This window comes from Seriola aureovittata, chromosome 22 (genome assembly GCF_021018895.1).
Source record: "Seriola aureovittata isolate HTS-2021-v1 ecotype China chromosome 22, ASM2101889v1, whole genome shotgun sequence".
In the NCBI taxonomy this organism is placed as follows: Eukaryota; Metazoa; Chordata; class Actinopteri; order Carangiformes; family Carangidae; genus Seriola; species Seriola aureovittata.
The window spans coordinates 20,695,166-20,712,802 of record NC_079385.1 but is presented as its reverse complement, the minus strand read 5'-3'; the positions used below and the strand labels follow the sequence as shown (position 1 = coordinate 20,712,802).

Genomic DNA, 17,637 nt, shown 5'->3' with positions numbered 1-17,637 from the left:
TTTTTTACTTGATAAATTAAACTGCTGAATCAAAAATGTCATAATTTGAACTCTTGACCCTGTATTTTGCAAACACAGCTGACCAGTTTCTGTTAGATTAAGAACTCTATAATTCATTGCACAGGAAAAACAGGTCCCTGTTGTATTTGAGGTTTCCAGCTCTTTACTCATCTGGACTCATCTGGACTCCAGGGACGAATTATTCAACCCAACCTGCTGGAAAATAAGGGGGAATGTTTTTAACAAACTGATGGAATAAAAAGATCCCAACGTCACAACAGACGTTCTCACTGTGAAGGCCACATGTTCACAATCCTGTTTGTTGGATTATTACGGATGGAGGCCTGATGGATGGAGTATAACTGCTGAGTCATGGTCAGACAGACAGATGGACGACCATCAGACCACAACACTGGAGGGCTGGTTCAAACAGAGGTGAGTTACACCTGCATAAAACTACATTCAGACACCCAGAACAAGTTTATACATTACAATGTAGTCGTGATGTTTGTATAACTTCATATCAGACTGAGACGCCCTTTTGTTTTTACCTTTTTCCTCATTCAGACAATGTGTTCATGTGATTTACATGCAGGAGGGGGTTTATTTTGTTTTGTTTAGCTCTCTCCAGGCAATATCCAGTGATATCTCTTTTCCACTGATGTCATTTTCAGTCGACACAGAAGCTGCATGAGTTAAATCGATGAAATATGTTGATCGTGGCTGGAATTCTCATTCCTCAATTTTCCAGAGCCTGCTGTAATAAAATTGCTTGTTTTTTTCTTGCCAACATGGAAAAAAAACAAAATATTAAGTGTATTATCATAGAATAGTAAAACCAGCAACTATTCACATACCAACCCCCCCCACACACAACTAAATAAAACACACAAACACACACACACACACAAACACACACACACACACACACACACAAATCAAGTTGCTCAAATTTAAAAATTCAGATCATTTTTGGATGTAAAACTATATATAATAGTTTTTATATATAATAAAACATTTTTCTGTTGTTGAAGATTACATAATACATTTGAAAACTCCAAAACAGTGACTAGATGAACCTTGAGGTGAGGTTTCCATTACCAATGTCAAGAATGAAGTTTGTAATGGACATATTATGGCTATTGTTAGTGTTAATCGTGTTCTTGGTGTTTTAAAAATGATTTAAATGCTCCAATGTTCCAAAAAGACATTGTTTTTCTTATACTATACTCTATTCAACCACTGTCTGAAGCGCTTTGTTTGTGCTCAGGTCTCTTTAAGATCCCCTTCCCTCCTTTGAAGCTGACCAATCAGAGCGCAGAACCCAGTGTGCTCTGATTGGTCAGCCTGCCGGCACTACACGTTCGCACGTCCCCACTCTCAGGCAGTTGTAAAGAAACGGTTGTGGCCACTTCAGGCAGTCAGAAGGGAAACGACAGAAACGAGGAAAGAAGTGCCGCGAAAAAACTCTCTGGACAGTCTGCAATGGACTTCACGTGACAATATTCGTAACCTGGAATACTTTCATGAAAAACCGGGTTGTTGTTTTTGATCTGTGGACACTTATGGACTAAAGGAATACAAATGATCGAGGAACCGTCAGGTAGGGAGTCACCAACGCTCCGCCATCTTGCTAGTTTACTGGTTAACAAGGTGTAGCTTGCCAATATTGACCAACGTTTAAACATGTATATCTTTGTGCCTGCACCATAAAAACAATAATAATCCAGACTTACTGGTTGTGAGCCCGCTGTTCCACACTGCTCCGTCCTTCAGAAATAACCGTTGCGAAAATCCAGCGTTTTAAAACGGAACTCTTAAAGTGGCGGGCTCTCAGTTGAAACAGTGGAGGGAAACTTGGTAAAAAATTAGTTCCGGCCTCAGAGTTATTTGTGTTTCTGCCGTTGTCAGAGGAGACAGTCGGTGATTTCAGGCAGTTGGTTACAAAGCTTAAACTTTCCTGGCCTTCGTTGTTAGTAGTTGTGTGCTGTAGTGCGCGCCAAGCTTACAGGGAGTATCCATCTTGCAGGTGGGAGGCACTGAGGGACGTACTGACGTCAATAGAGTGCCGCAAGAATTACGTAATGTTCTAGACTAACCCGGATGTTAGCATCACTCTGGTTCCCTTGACAAAAAGCCAAAGGGATTTTTCCTGGATTACTCTGGTAAATAAACTGTGACAAAACAACAGTTTATGATACTGCTGTTTTGTTCAGCAGGATAATCTTTACTGATGAAGCCTACTTTACTGTATAGGCGGATTGGTGAGTAAATAGGTTTTTATGTTTAACGTGATGACGTTTAACATACCAGTCAACCTCTGTAGTCTCATTTGGACGCTTATTAGCAACTGGCCTTTTTTATTTAAACAGACGTAAATATGTAAATAAATCAGGACCGAGGTATTTACTGATGTATTTTATATTGTAGAGACTTTGGGGTGAGTGAACAGGAAGTGCTAATTTACAGATTTTATGACTCATTCCTGTGGCAAAGTCTGACAGTTACTTTCTTTGGTGTATACTTTGAGTCTTGTGACTTTGTAGACCATAAGCATGCATAAAAAACTCCAAAACACTATAGGAAAGGAAAACCTAAGCTTAAAGCATAATGTATTAATACATCCTAGCTATTTTTTTGAGCCAAAAATGAAAGAGAGATTCTTAAAATGCTCAGAAACTGCTCCATGATAACTAGGGAACATCAATATACTTCAAAAGACGATAGAAAGCCCCAGAACAGCTACAAAATAGACATTGTGGTGACATTTTTTGTCATAAGCAATAAATAAGTCTGAATGGGAGAGATTAGATGTCCAAATTTACATTTAACAAACACAATGTTTATGCCGCTGTACATTTAATTTTATCAGTTGGACTAATCTGCACTTTTTCATAGCACAAAGAGTTTTCTTCTAGATGAGACTATGATCATGATGTAATCTAAAGTGTTTAAGAATAATAATGGTTTTATACTGGGATTGTTGTTTTCAGGCTGCTGCATTCATTAAGTTAGTTAAGACTGTTTCAGGTCTAATGTGGATTCAAGGGTTGTTATTTTTGGTGTGTCACGGTGGTTGAGTGGTTTGTTGTTGCATCATCACCCACTTTACATACAGATTTATCTCTGTTTTTAATCTAAGTTAATGTTATCTGAGTTTGTTTACACCAGGGCTCTCTAAAATACATATTTTCGGTTAAATGAGATGCAGAAAAAGATTATTATTTAGAGAATATTGTTGTTATGACTAAGTGATACATAGAAATGACTTTACACTGAACAAATGCCATTAAATTGAGGTGTTTTGCAGCTCTGTTCCTTGAAACTGAAACCTTTAATTTCCACAGTTGAAACAGAACAGGCGAAACCGTAGCAACAGTATCCTGATCTTTGTTGACTCGTGTTTAATCGGGATGATGCTGTGAATGTGCAGACTCATACTGACTCAACTGACAGGTGAAATAATCATGAAAGTCCCCGTAAGGTTGTGTTGTGTCACAGAGGAGCAGTACCGCTGTCAGCCTGCAGGTGGCAGCAGCTGCTGCAGCTGTGAGGGGGACACATACAGCTGCTGCCTCAGGTTTGATCAGCTGCAGCTAGATGAGGGATGAGGGATGAGCTAAGGCTTTTCCTTCAGTTCAGAATCCCCCTTTAAAAATTTTAAATAATACACTTGTAGTTTTGGCTGTTGTTCTGACTAGTAATGGATGGAACTACATTAATTCATTTTGGCTTTTTTCAGACATGTTTTTGAATGGTCCCAGATTTAACCTGGTCTGGAGTTAACTAGTTCCTCCAGTTTAACTTCAGATTCACACGGTCTGTCAGTGGAGTCACAACCAGCAACAACAACTGTTCTCACAAAGAAAGTTTGTTCTCTTCCGGGATTTGTTCTGAGGTCTGCAGCCTTTATAACATTCCTCAGACCAGGTGCTCCTGCTCTGACTAACGATGGCTGACTCAGGTGTTTGATATGAAGCTTGTTAAGCTTCACCCCGGACTCCGCTCTCAAGAAACAACAGATCCACAGTTTATTTGTTTTTAGAAAAAACGTTTCCAAACAGGATTTTCTCCTCTATATTAAAGTGTAGTCCTGGTTTATTTTGTACCTTGTCCAGCAAAGTAAAGTTCATACAAAGATCCTAGTGATGAAAAATAATGTTGAAGATGTTTTGTACCTGAGTCAGTGCAAAGTCAACATTAGGCTGCTCCCAGTGACTTTATTAAACAATCAGTGTACGTGTATGACTTGTCTTTGCATGTATTTAAGACTTAAAAATAATAGTCTCTGGAGAGTTTTAACAATGCATTCTGGGAAGTCTGTTAATATTCTAGTTTTGTTTCTTTAAAAACTCTCAGTAGTTAATTTATTTCAAGTCAAAGACATAAAGTCACTGGATCTTCAGAATCTCATGTTTATAAGTTCTGATGTCTGGAAATTAAAATTGGACATTCTCACTAGAATTAACTTGATTAAATTAGTAAAACGTACATATTTATATTAAGTAAGCAAGAAAACAAAATCATCGTTAAACACTATTTAATCAAGTGTATTGTCAGATGTGTCAATAATTTTCTACATTAATTGTTTCACCCTTCAAAATAACCATCAGATATTCCAGACAGTTTAAATTCATAGATGCATCAGTGTCCGCTCAGTTATAACGAGGCCTAGTTTGATCTGGATCAGGATGAGACCGTCGCAGGTCTTTTCCTGTGCAGCTCGGAGTCGTTGGTGGCGGGTCAGGATTCAGCCGCTCAGCTGTTTTTTTTTTTTGTTTGTTTGTTCCTGGGCAGGAAGTGAGTGTGAAGGTGACGTGTAGGAAAATAAATCATGTTTGGAGCGTGTTGTATGAAGCAGGGGCTCCTCTCCCACCACACATCTACCATGTTACAGTTACATAACGCAGCATCTCATGTCAGACTGAGAGCAGGAGACATGACAGCATCGCGCTAACTGACTGTGTCCCCGCTGGGAGGGTTCTTGGTCAAAATCTCTCCCTGTGAAGTCACCCCTCCCTCCTCCTGCTGCCCTGCGTGTCCTCTCTGAACATATGCAGCCGATGCAGGCGGAGGTAAACAGGTTTCCCCTTGGATGACACTGCTGCTGTTGACGGGGCAGAGTTACACTCTGACAGCTATTGTTAGCGTCTTTGTCACTGCTGTGGGAATCTGTCCCGAAGCCTCAAGTGGCCCGCAGTGAGTTATACCCCCACCCTCCTACACCCCCCCCCCACCCCCCACTCCTTTTTCCACTTCATGAAAGACAAACAGGCGCAGACAAAAACAGCAGTGTGGAGGTAATATGTCAGATGGATGGCCTGACTCTTCCTCAGCCCTCAGCTTGGTGACAAACTGGAGGTTGGTTGAGGTCAGTTCCTCCAGTTCCTGATGGAGCATCCCTCTCAGTCCTCAGCTCCTGGATCAGCTCCTGATCCTCTCTCACCTTTTCAGCCGATGGGCGTCTTTTTGGCAACTGCTCGCTCAGTTTCCTCTGGAGCGCCGTCATAAAATACTGTCCCTGTTCTGACAGAGACTTGACAGGTTCAGTCTCTCTCTTTCACTTCCTGTTTGTTATCTCTTGGTCCTTCAGCCCGTCGACCAACTTTCTAGACCTAAAGAATCTGTCTAAAGGCCGTCGTTGTCACTGTCGGTGGTTCAAATCTTAGATTGGTGTGTCACCCGTTGAAACATCTGAAATTAAATATTTCTGTCTGACCTAGTTCAATTTTTGGGACAGATGTAAATTCTAAATTGTTTAGTTTAAAGTCAGGTCAGATTAGGGCAGAGTTACGATTTGGTTAAGGTTGGGTAAGAGTCAGATTAAAGTTGATTTCAGATCGAGTAAAGTTCAGGTTAGAATTAGTCTATGTGTGGTCCGGTTAGGATCAGATCGGGTTTCCTGTGACACTTGTGCAGAGATCTGCTGTGGTATAGATGAGATAAGCCCCATGTGTTTATCAAAAATAATTAGCTCATCTCATCCATTATTTTTCAATAACTTTGATGCAGCTCCTGTGACGTGTGAACTTGCACCACCCTGCTCCAAACACTGTCCAACCTGCCGGCGTGGAGTCCGTCCACCGTCCTCATGTGACGCGTTCATTCAGGTCGAAGGTCGCGGTTATTTACAGACGCTTATGTCACTTACACTTGATGAATTACAGGCACAAGACCTTGACCAGCGCAACATTAAACTATCACTGACAGCAGCTGCTGAGCCGTGGTTACCATAGTGACGGGACCACAACATCCACATAACATCATGTGGTTTACACTACACACTGTTTACACTGTTGTAATTCAGGCTCATGAATGTAGTTTTTAGGTAAAGTTATTTTTATTAAACTATATGTAGAAAAAGGAGATGCAGGTTTACACATGAAGATTTTGTCCTTAATATTTTTGCTGGGGGGCCACATTGGGTCCAGGGGCCACTGTTTGCTGTACATATATTTTGATTGCTGCTCAGTGACATAAACTTGTGAAACTTGAACCCAGGCCTGTTGGGAGCTGATGTGGTTTGAAGGTCGGTTCTTGTTAACTCTGAAATCTGAGGCTTTGGTTGAACCTTGTTTTTGGTTGATAAAGTTTGTATCATGTTTTTATTTTAACCTGCAAAAGAAGCAACAGGATCTGGGAAGTAGTTTGGATTTGTTTATGTGTGTGTGTATTTGTGTGTGTGTGTGTGTGTGTGTGTGAGAGGTAGGCTGGATATCAAAATAATTCTTTTGTGGCTCATGATTTGACATTGGTAAGGTAAAGGTCTGGTCTGGATCCGATTCTGATCATCTTAAAGTCAGGTTGAGGCAGGGTTAGGATCAGATCTGGGTCAGGTCGTGATTTGGTTAGGGTCAGCTGAAGGACAGGTTAGGATACGGTGAAGTCAATCAGGATGGGGTTGCGTTGAGTCCAGGTTAGTGTCAAGTCAGGGATGAAGGTGTCAAGTCGCGATCACGTTAGAATCAGGGTATGATCAGGTTTTGGTGCAGGTAAGGTCAAGGTCAAGGTCAGGGTCAAATTAAAGTCGAGTTAAAATAGGGTTCTGCTCAGGTCAGGATCGGGTTATGATCTGGTTTCGATGCAGTCAGGGTCAGTTCAGGACCAGGTTAGAATCAGATTAAAGTTAGGTTAGGATCGGGTTAAGGTCGGGTCAGCGCAAAGCGCTGCTATGGTACAAGTGAGATAAGCCTCTGTCCCCTGTGGTAGTTAAAAAATAATTAGCCCATGTGACCCATTATTTTTCAATAACTGTGGAATATTCTTTACATCCCTTTGACATATTACTTGATATCCCCTTACTTTTGCTTCCTGGAGAACAGTCTATTTTTAGTGGCTACTACATGGAAAATGTGCAGCCATGCTTACAGATGCCAGCTGATAATACCTTGCAGAATCTGCTGGAGTGAAGTGAAGCTCGACAAAACGCACAGAGCAGTTTCACTGGATTATTTTACAAATTACGTGCAGTACACAGCTGGTTTGACTGCTTCTGTTTATGGTCCAGCTCACCGGCTGCTAGCTTGTCCTGTTTCAACTCATCACGTCCTGTCTGGAGGACGGTTCCTACACCGTCTGTGGCTGCAAACAGCTTCCCACCGGTGTCCATAGCGGACACCAGAGATTAACCTGGGTCAATAAAGGGATGTGATGTAAGATCAGAGGGGCCAGTTCTGTTTATTACAGGTAATGATGCTTTCTAGTTCTGTGCTACTGAGATATGGTGCAGATATTTTACGTATTAATCCCTCAAAGACAGATCTGTTTGACCTTCCTGTGGTTTCGTCTTGGGCTGAGACAGTGTATATGGACGTACTGTATACATGTTTTTGTCTGGTGGTTGTGTCATATTTGAAATCCCATGATGACGCCAGATTAAAGTCAATTGAGAAGATTTAGGCATTTGGAAGATGTTAATTATTAATTCAAGTGAACAAATTGAGTAATTTGAGGGGAGGAATTAGCAAATTAAGGGAACAATTTGATAAAATTCACTTGTCAGAAAGTTCCCCTCACGGCGTCTATAAGATATTTATGTAATCAAACGACATTCGATGATTTTGCTGGATTTTCTCTTCGAAAAACACTTGAATTAATGTTATTATTCTGTTCTCGGACTTCATTTTTCAGGCGTCCACATAATTACTGACGTCTTCGCTGTGGTGACCGTTAACGAGTTTGGTCAGTGTTGTGATCTCGGTCCTGTTGTACAGCTCGGCTGCTCTCTGTGTGCACAATCAAGACACAATAAACAGGAAGTGATGGCTGCTGGTTTGTCCTGTCCTTGGCTTTGCTTCCTCAGCATGTGACTGTGATGATGAAGATGGCCTGGATTGTGTGTGTGTGTGTGTGTGTGTGTGTGTGTGTGTGTGTGTGTGTGTGTGTGTGTGTGTGTGTGTGTGTGTGGCTGATGGTGGGACTGGGAAAGAGGAGTATATAGATGTTAGTGCACAGATTGTGAGTCCTTTCATGGTCACAGTGTGTATGTTGTGGGTGCTATTATTATTTTTGTATAAAAAGGAAGGAAATCAGTTTTTCACAGATACATTTAATTTTCTACGACCTTGTGTCTCTGACTAAGTTTCACAGTGTCCAGATGAAAACTAAAAGTAGCATTAAGTACACTGAAGTTTGGTTTATGTAGTTTTAACATTTGCTGGTACTTTCCAAAAATCAGAAGCAGGTTGACAGAGTTTACATCCTGTAAATCAAACAGCTGTCAATTGTGAGAAGCTGTGTCTTTTCTCTTCAAGAGTTCCCCTTGGTCCAGTCTTTATGCTAAGCTAGGCTAAACATCCTGGACACACAGAGATGGAACTGATGTTCATGAATGCTATACTATATTTTCCTTATTGTCAGGAAACTCCATCTGCAGACTCAAGCCCAGAGTGTGACCTCCCTCCTCTGTCTGCTCTCAGCTCTGAGCTCATTGGTTCCCACTGAAGACATTAATCTTTAAAAACACACCTCATGCTCAGTGAATTCATAAAACTGGTAAAACAATAGAGCATTTGTTGGGGACGGTGTGAGTGGGACTGAGCCACACAATGATCACAGGTTTGAGACGGAGATATAAAGTTTTCTCTATAAATGAGTAAAAAGTTCTGTTACCCAGTGTGATATCACCAAATCCTTAAATGAATTTGCGTCACTACACATTTTTTGCTTTCTGCGTATCATTTGACGCCTCGTCATTTCTCTACAAATGAAACCCCAAGGAAAACAGCATTAAATGACACAGGAAAAGCTTAAGATACATAGACATGACACCTCAGTGTCACATGTTATTTATATTCACGTACTTTGATACTGAACAACAGTGTTTTCTCTTTTTCTTTTCCAGGGGAAGAACAACGAGCTGCTCTTCCTCTCTGCTTGTCCCTCACTTCATGGCGCCTTGTCAAACCAAAAGACGTACATACGACATCCCCGCTACTATCTCCCTCCTCCTCTTCTTCTTCTTCTTCATCTGACGAAGGTGAAGTAAAACAAACTCTGGTTGAAAACACTGACACTCATAGGAAACACGGAGCTATGAGACGCCTTTCCATTACACGAGGACATCCTGACTGATTTTTGCACAGAGCGAAGCTACAGTGGGACTCTGAGGTACGACAAACGTTACTTGAATCATCACGATGCTACGTATATTTGCAACATGTCTGCTGGCTAACGGAGTCGTCCATATAGTCACGAGTAGATGTTTCTCGGGAGACTGCTCCTCTTGCTGTAGAGAAACTTGTACGTCCTTGTCTGTACGTCGCATATCATATTCAAACCAAAACATATTATTGCATGCTTGGAAAGTAGAGCATGTAAACAGAAGAAAACAAGTTTGGCTTTTGTGTTGACGGCTCAACCCAGCACTGCTAATCTGAAATATGGGAACAACAACAACAACAACATCAACCACAACTCATCGATATCAAGTTGATTCAAATAATTCTGTTTGACTCGTGGAGTTGATTTCTAAATCTCTATTTTTTAAAGTATCATACTGTATATGTTTTATATGGAGAGGAATCGGTTAACCTCGTGAATTATTTTGTAGATTTTTAACATTTTTGCTATTGTGTTTCATTTTTTTTTTTTTTGTTCATTTTTGCCTTGGTAAAGAAAACGAAGCAGCTCCAGTGGGCAGCTCTGATGAAAACGTCTGCCTGCTGAAAAAACACTTTAATTAACGAAAAAAAAAAAGAATCTGCTGCCCCTTAGAGGAATGTCTGTGCTGGTTAATTAGGACAAAAGACAGTTGGAACGCATTTATCGCAGACATCTGATTTTTTTTGAACAATTCTGAATGTTTCTGATTGTGTTTGGGTTTTTGATCAGAATGCTGTAATATCTGTTTATCAATAACATCTACCTCAGTGTCCGCTCATTAATGACAGAAGCTTTAACACCCGAATGACGTCGGTGTCCCTCCATTATCTGAACATAGTCATCAGACCTGGGTTGAGTTTTTCAATGCCTCTCTGTAACTATCTGGTGCAATTAAATACATCCAAATGCTCTATAAACTGCCATTTAATAACTTACAGAAGTCCAAAAAATAAGGTAAAAAACACTAGAAGAAATGTATCATACTAACTGGGGTTATATGTCATCCAGCCTGACTAAAGCAAAGCAATGTAGAGCCTGATTAATTTGCACATTTTTATTAATTTATTTGTGAAAGTTTTCAAAGCGAGTGTGAGTGAATGTGAGTGATTTTTAATTAATTGTTGATTTAAGGGCAATAATGTTCTGCGGAGGGTTTCTGCCATTGAATACAGTGGGTGGAATGGGTCAGCCTGTTTAAAAGAAAAACTGCAAACCCTAACAATTTATTAGTTTGAGGTTTTAATTGAATTTAATATCAACCAATGGTCTAAAATACGGTTCTTCAATTAACTGCGGAGAATACGGTTCTGGGGCTCATAATTAATCCCTGTAATTAGACACAACATGAAGAAATGGTTTGACATTTTGGGAAATTATTTTGTATTCGGATGGATGTCAGTTTCAGATACATCCAGTATTTAGCCTAGCTTAGCACAAAGACTGGAATTAGGGGAAACTAGTCTAGCTCCATCAAAGATGAAATAATATAGACTCCAACAACAGAAAAGGTTTTTATTCAAATTGTGCAGAAACAAAAATGTAAAAACAAGAAATCGGTTTTAGGTGCAGTTAGCATTGGAGCTAACAAACATTGTGATAAAAGTGGTTTAAGATTAGCTACACATAAATTTGGATGTAAACTATAAACTGCTACATAGAAATGTAAAAAATGAAGTGGTTTTAGCCGCAGTTAGCATCAGAGCTGTTTGTTTACCAACAGTTAGCATCTCATAAGTTTTGTCCTTGTAGTGATGTAGGACTAAAAGTTCAGCTCTGAAGTCGTGGGAAGGTTTGAGCTAGGCTAACACAAGGTTTTATGTTATGTGCCAGTTTTACTTTATGCTAAGCTAAGTTAAACACATTCTGGACTGAAATGAAACGGATCCATCTTTTCATCAGACTTGGAAACAAAAATACTTCCCAAAACATGAACTTTTTCTCATCATCATCTTCATCATCATCATAAAACATTGGTAGTCTGTAAAATCTTGTATCCATCAAAACCCCAGCATCAACTCTGCAGTTTGGTCTTGTTGTAATTCTGCTTTGCTTGGACATAAAAACAGCCGAGGGAGATTTGTGTTTGACAGAGGCACTGATGAGCTGTCACTGGGCATTACTCCTGATGATTAATGTATTCTGCATACTGTATGTGCAATAATAATAATAGTACCGCATTTCCTCTGTGAGTGCAGAGAGACTTGTCTTGACTTCCGCATATTTAACCATCACTTGATATTCACTGCATGTAACATCCATGGTTACATCTGGGAGGACGTTTTCATGCTTCATTATCAGCTGCAGAGTTCAGTTCAGGCTTCTCACCAAATTGTCTCATTTTCATGCAAAAATAAGAAAAAGCAATAGTGAGTGACTCTCTGAACTCCAGAGTGGAAGTAAAATGCATCATGATTTTTCCTCTTTCTGTTTTTTATTCCCAGTTATTGTTCATTGCCATGTTTATTTTGACTTCAATTGTGATCTATTTTTGATAAAATAAATCTTTGATCCCGATCAGTTTCAATCTCCATGTGTCTCAGACGGCTGCACATGCAGCTGTGCCATTTCCTGTTTCCTGTGTTTGTTGCCATTTATAAAACATTTCCACACGATGGGAAGGATGAAGGTGAACGTGTGTGTTGCTGAGATTAAACGCCATCACATCTGAATTACCTTCATCCATCCCGAGGTTCCTCTGTGAACTCATCAGAGGAGAAGCTTAAACGTCGGCCTCACAACAGTCAGTCAGGACTATGAAACTATGACACCAATCCTACTTAACATGAGAAAATCTACACAAGGAGCCGGAGAGAGAGAGAGAGTTGCAGCTGAAGGAGTTATTGCCATGACAACTCAACAACGACATTAACCTGCAGTTATAGATACTTTATTATTGACCCCAGATAATATTGATGAGAAAATCTGTTCATGGGTTGATAAACTAAGTGTTCAGCAAAGATATATTCATGGGAACAACTCTAATATTGAACCTTCAAAGTAAAAGTAGTGGGAGGTTATATTAAAAAGCCATTAAATAACAACAGAGTGTAAATTACACTGTTCTTGTCAAATTAGATTTTTAATGCACAATTCTAGAGCTGCAATAATTAGTCAGTTAATTGATTAGTTAATTGGAAAAAAATCTACATTCTACAATGTAAATTTTTTATTTTTCAAACAAAAACTATACAGTTTAAATAATGCTTTGGGAAATTATAGCAGGCACCTTTTACTACATTCTGACATTTTAAAAACAAAATAATTAATGGTGAAAATAATTGGAAGATTAATTGATAATCAAAATAATCATTAGTTGCGGCCCTACATGATATTTATATAATATGAAAACTGTACATTGGCCAACAGTGACTCACCTGTTCTTTATCTATTAAATGCAGCATAAAATCAATTACATTATGTAAAATGTACTTAAATAGAATTATCACTCTCCACCTTTGTGCTGAATCTAAATGTATATTCTGGAAGTCTTATCTATCTTTAAACCTTAACTATGTGGTTTTTTTTGTATGATTAAATTATTTTGCCCTCAGTACTGGAGCTTGGATCAAAAACAACAACAAAAACATCATCTCTTATTTATGAATAAACTATGTGCTACGTTTAGCATGGATTAATCAATCACATGCAGAGATTTTCACACCTATATTTTTTTCTACGACCCTTGGAGAGCGACTACAACGTCCACTATGGAATCTATGTGTGAACTGTTGTTGTCTGGATGTACCCAAAGTCTTATTTCAGTCTGTAGGAATATTATGCAGGGACGTTTCAGGGAATTTGAATTAGCCTGTGATATCAAATGTCATTAACTAAAGACAACATGAGCAGCAACATTAAGAAATGTGTGATATTATAAAATAATTACTGTGGGATTGTGAGAAAGCGAAATATCAAAAATATTGAGACTTAAAGAAAACAAAGGAATATAGTTCAGACCATATGCTAATATAATATATTGTAGTTTTCAGACAGTTGAAGAATAAGCAGCAAGAGAAAATGCTGATCTTCTGTTTTTACTCATTAAGTGCAAACTTTGTTGACACTGTCATCGTCATTTCTGTTAATACCCCATGACAACAAAGCCCTTACCCTAAAAACAGATGACAGAGAGGAAATGCAGACTTGATGTTTAAATGCACGTCATGTTTTTTGTACTGGTTGCACATCAGATGCTTTCACCTCATTACAAAGCTTGTTAAAGGTAAAACGTCAGAGTCTGAAGGGAATATATGATGTTCCCGATGCTCCGCAGGTGACGCTGCATATTAACTGCAAGCAGAAAACCAGCTGATGTCACTTAGAAACATGCAGTAACCACAGTTATTCATCAATAAGCAATAATGCATGAAGAGTACAGTATCATCAGCAAAGGTGATGTGTCTGGTTGTTCCTATCTGTGCATAAACAGGTCGATATAGTGCCTTAATCATTATCTGATTCAGTCAATAACCCTGTCAAATGCATCTGAAGTACCATAGAAGAAGAAAGCGTGTATTTATATTAGAACTGTAGGGATGCAATCCACTGGTTGCCCATAGAAATAATGTATTGTAAATTAATGTATTGAATGTACAGTATGCAGTCTTCCTGGTTGGTGTTTTGAAAGAGAAAAAATAGGAAAATATAAAAAGGAATCTCTCTTTACGGAAGCTCAGAGGGGCCATTGTTGCAGTTTATGTTTTCGGCCTGTTATCTTGTTGCTGATTTTTTTTTTTTATTTGTTTATTTTTTAACCTTAGCATTATCTTCTTTGCATAAGTCATTATCTTGTGCACATAAAGTAAAGATATAGTCTTTTAGGACTTTGGCAAAGTTTGGGACTAAGTTTAGTAAAAGTTTTCTGTGGAAAATTTGGACAATAAAACATGATTTAGTTTCCTGAGAAAATGACTTTTAATTATGATCTTGAGAAAACAGTTTCCTTGAGATAATAAAGTTTGAGGATTACAGGCCTAGAAAAATAGGAGCAACCATATCCACTCTGGGCTTCCGTAGGTGTTTTGTGTTGTAGAATTCACATTATGCCTGTTTCACTTTAGTTTTTGCTTTCGACTCATGAGACTAAAGCTGTTCATCGTATCTGTACTTCAGTCCACTGCATCTTTTCATTTACAAACGTACAAAAGTTATTTCAGTGTGGGTGTAATGACCAAAGTTATTTTTGTTAACGTTAACTAAATTAGCATTTTCCAGGACTTTCCATTACAACAGTGGTCTTCCTCAGCAGATGGAGTTAGGGGGCGACACCTGAGTAATCCTTGTTCATTGAGGAAGACCTTGGAAACCAGAATTAAAGCTCTGAGAAAGTAAAACTAGTAAGTGACCTTGAGTTACCTTTAGAGTTTTTTGTTTATTTAAAAAAAAAAAAACAGATAAAATTAGATTTTTTTTTTTTTTTTTCAGAAAAACTCAAGAAGGAAAAAAAAAGTTTTTAAATATAAATTAGAATTACTCCACAAACATTAAAACAAAACAGAATGTAATCTTGATTTAAAGAATATGAACTAAAATAACCCTGGTCATAATATTTAATTTTTTTTTTTTACAGTGATGATTAAAAAAAGTTCAAGTTCAAAAAAAGGTTAAATGTTTACATCTTTTTTATTTTTTTTTAAATCACTTTAATTGCTCCAAATGACACGACACAATGTTGAATTGATCTGATTCTATCTGACATTTTGAATGAATTACTGAGCTGCTGTGAAAGGCTGCAACTTATTTACTATATCGATGTTATATTTTCATTATTTGGTCTGGAAAAATAATAATGATAAATTTCCATCACAAACAGCCATAAATCTGTTGTATTCTCCAGACCGGTTCCTCAGAGTGACAGAAATCAACAGTATGGACTTTGTGTTGGACCAAAACAGTTGTTTTATTTTAATATGGAGCCGTGAGACTCAGAGGATTGAAACAAGACTGAGAGAACGACTGCAAAAAAGAATTAGAAATAAATATCATAGACTCTAACTGGCATGAGTGTAACAACTGCAATGTGTCTCTATGTATTTGAGGTCAGTCCTGTGTTCATTCACTGAAGTGTGTGTTTGTCTCATGGTGGTTTTCCTGCTTCCTGCAAACAGCTGATACGACAGTGACGAAAAAAAAAAAAAACTGTCTGCAAAACCTCAACGTGTGTCCTCAGTGTTGAAAATCTCAAATAATAGATTTTATTTTTGTTGACTTGGAGTATCTGTGTGTTTCACTGTTCGACAGGTATAAAGTTAAATAACAGAGAAAAAGAAACAGAACAAGTCTGTCATAATGTGATATATGTATGGCGTGGGATCGTACATACTGTTTATGCACAACACAGGCATTCTGAATACTAGTTGTGACTACGTTTAATGTGGCCTTTTCTTTCTCTTTAATGTACTGCAATGTTGTAAAGGATTTGTATAATATAACATAATGTATATTAAAGTTAATGAGGCTTTATGTTTCTACTTATGTTTAATAAATAAATGAACTGTGCTCAAATGTATAACACGCCCCCTTTTTTTTCAGTACATCGCCAGGTGAGGTGTGGAGTCACAGGAGTGACAAAAAAATAATAAATCTACAAAAGAATAAGAAAATTAATGTGGAAATAAAAGCAGCAATAAATATAAGAATAAATAAGTAAATAAATTGCCTTTGCTTTAAATAGAGGAGAAGCATTTTTTTTCTTTTGTATATTTCTCTTTATATTTCTACACTTTTAATTTACTTATTTATTGCGTATTTATTCCTGTTTATATTTCCACATTTATTTTCTTATTATTTTTCAGATTTTTATGGCACTCCTATGACTCCATAGCAGGTTGCCATAGTTACAGAAGATTGTAGTTTTAGTGGCTTTTGTGTAGTTTTTCCTGGTGGCGTGAGTTCAGGAACAGTTTGCCCACTGGAACAAAGAAGTCGTATCGTTTTCTAACTTCTTGACTCCCCGTTTGCCGACTCGTGTAGATCCAGCAGATAGACGGCTCTCCCGCCACTTCAGCTTCAGTCCCAGGCCTCATTCAAAAGTAATGACTCCGAGCTGCAGGGAAACAGATCCATTACATAAGGAACATCCTCTACAGGGACTCGGCGTAGACTGCAAATGGACAAGCCACAACTGAACACAGACCATTAGCACTGACACTGCTGAATCAGCGGTTGTTCTTGTTCCCCTGCAAACTTATCAACCACTTCTTCATTCATTTTCTGTCACGGTGGAAAAAGGGCGAGTTAGATGGTCAAAACTACATCCTCCAGCTCCAGGTCCAGAGGAATTCAGAGACCAGATGGGACTAATCTGATCTATCCCAGTCTTTCCTTCCGGTTTTCCAAGATCCAGAAACTCCCAAGGGAACCATGTTCAAACCAGCTCAGCAGCTGTTTCAGCAGAAGAGGTTTTTACTCCCTACAATGTCTGTCGCTTCTACTCACTTTGTTAATGACATTCGGGTCTTAACCACAATCACAACCGCAATGAAACCTACAGCATCAGACACCTTGGACTCCTCAAGCAACTACTTCAAACACCATAAGAACCATCCGCGAATACTAATGATGGAAACACCTTGAAACCACCTGCTACACGTGTCGGCTAAAGTCACGTGACCTGGACTTGAGTGTTTAGCACTTAATGGATTAGTTCAACATTTTGGGAAGTACGCGTATCTGCTTCGGTAAACTGGAGTTAGATGAAAAGATTGATGCCACTGTCACATCTGTGCATTAAAACATGAAGCTACAGTCAGCAGCCAGTTAGCTTAGCTTAGCATAAAGACTGTAAACAGGGGGAAACTGCTAGCCTGGCACTGAACAAAGGCAATTTAATGGATGAGAGATATTAGAAGATCGGTTTCAAACTCGTGGTATGAAAGTGAAAGCTACTTCGAACTCAAACTAATCCTGTTGTGACGTCTTAAGTTCTGTTCTTCACAACTACTTCCCTGAAAGCAGAGGTTATTTTGGCCTCACGCCTCATCACTGTGACTTTTTGACTGTGGCATTATTCGATCGGCGGCCGTCCGAGCGACT

The 17,637-nt window shown here is 38.7% G+C and overlaps 1 long non-coding RNA gene across 1 annotated transcript in view; it reads left to right on the top strand.

The window, feature by feature from the left end:
• LOC130163529 (uncharacterized) overlaps window positions 1-16,101 on the top strand; it is a 16,614-nt gene extending 513 nt beyond the window's left edge. Inside the window, exons 1-2 of the long non-coding RNA XR_008826478.1 lie at window positions 1-435; window positions 9,344-16,101. The exon at window positions 1-435 is cut by the window's left edge and continues 513 nt beyond it. This is a non-coding gene — a long non-coding RNA (uncharacterized LOC130163529). The remainder of the gene's footprint in view (window positions 436-9,343) is intronic.
• Window positions 16,102-17,637: the final 1,536 nt, after the last annotated feature.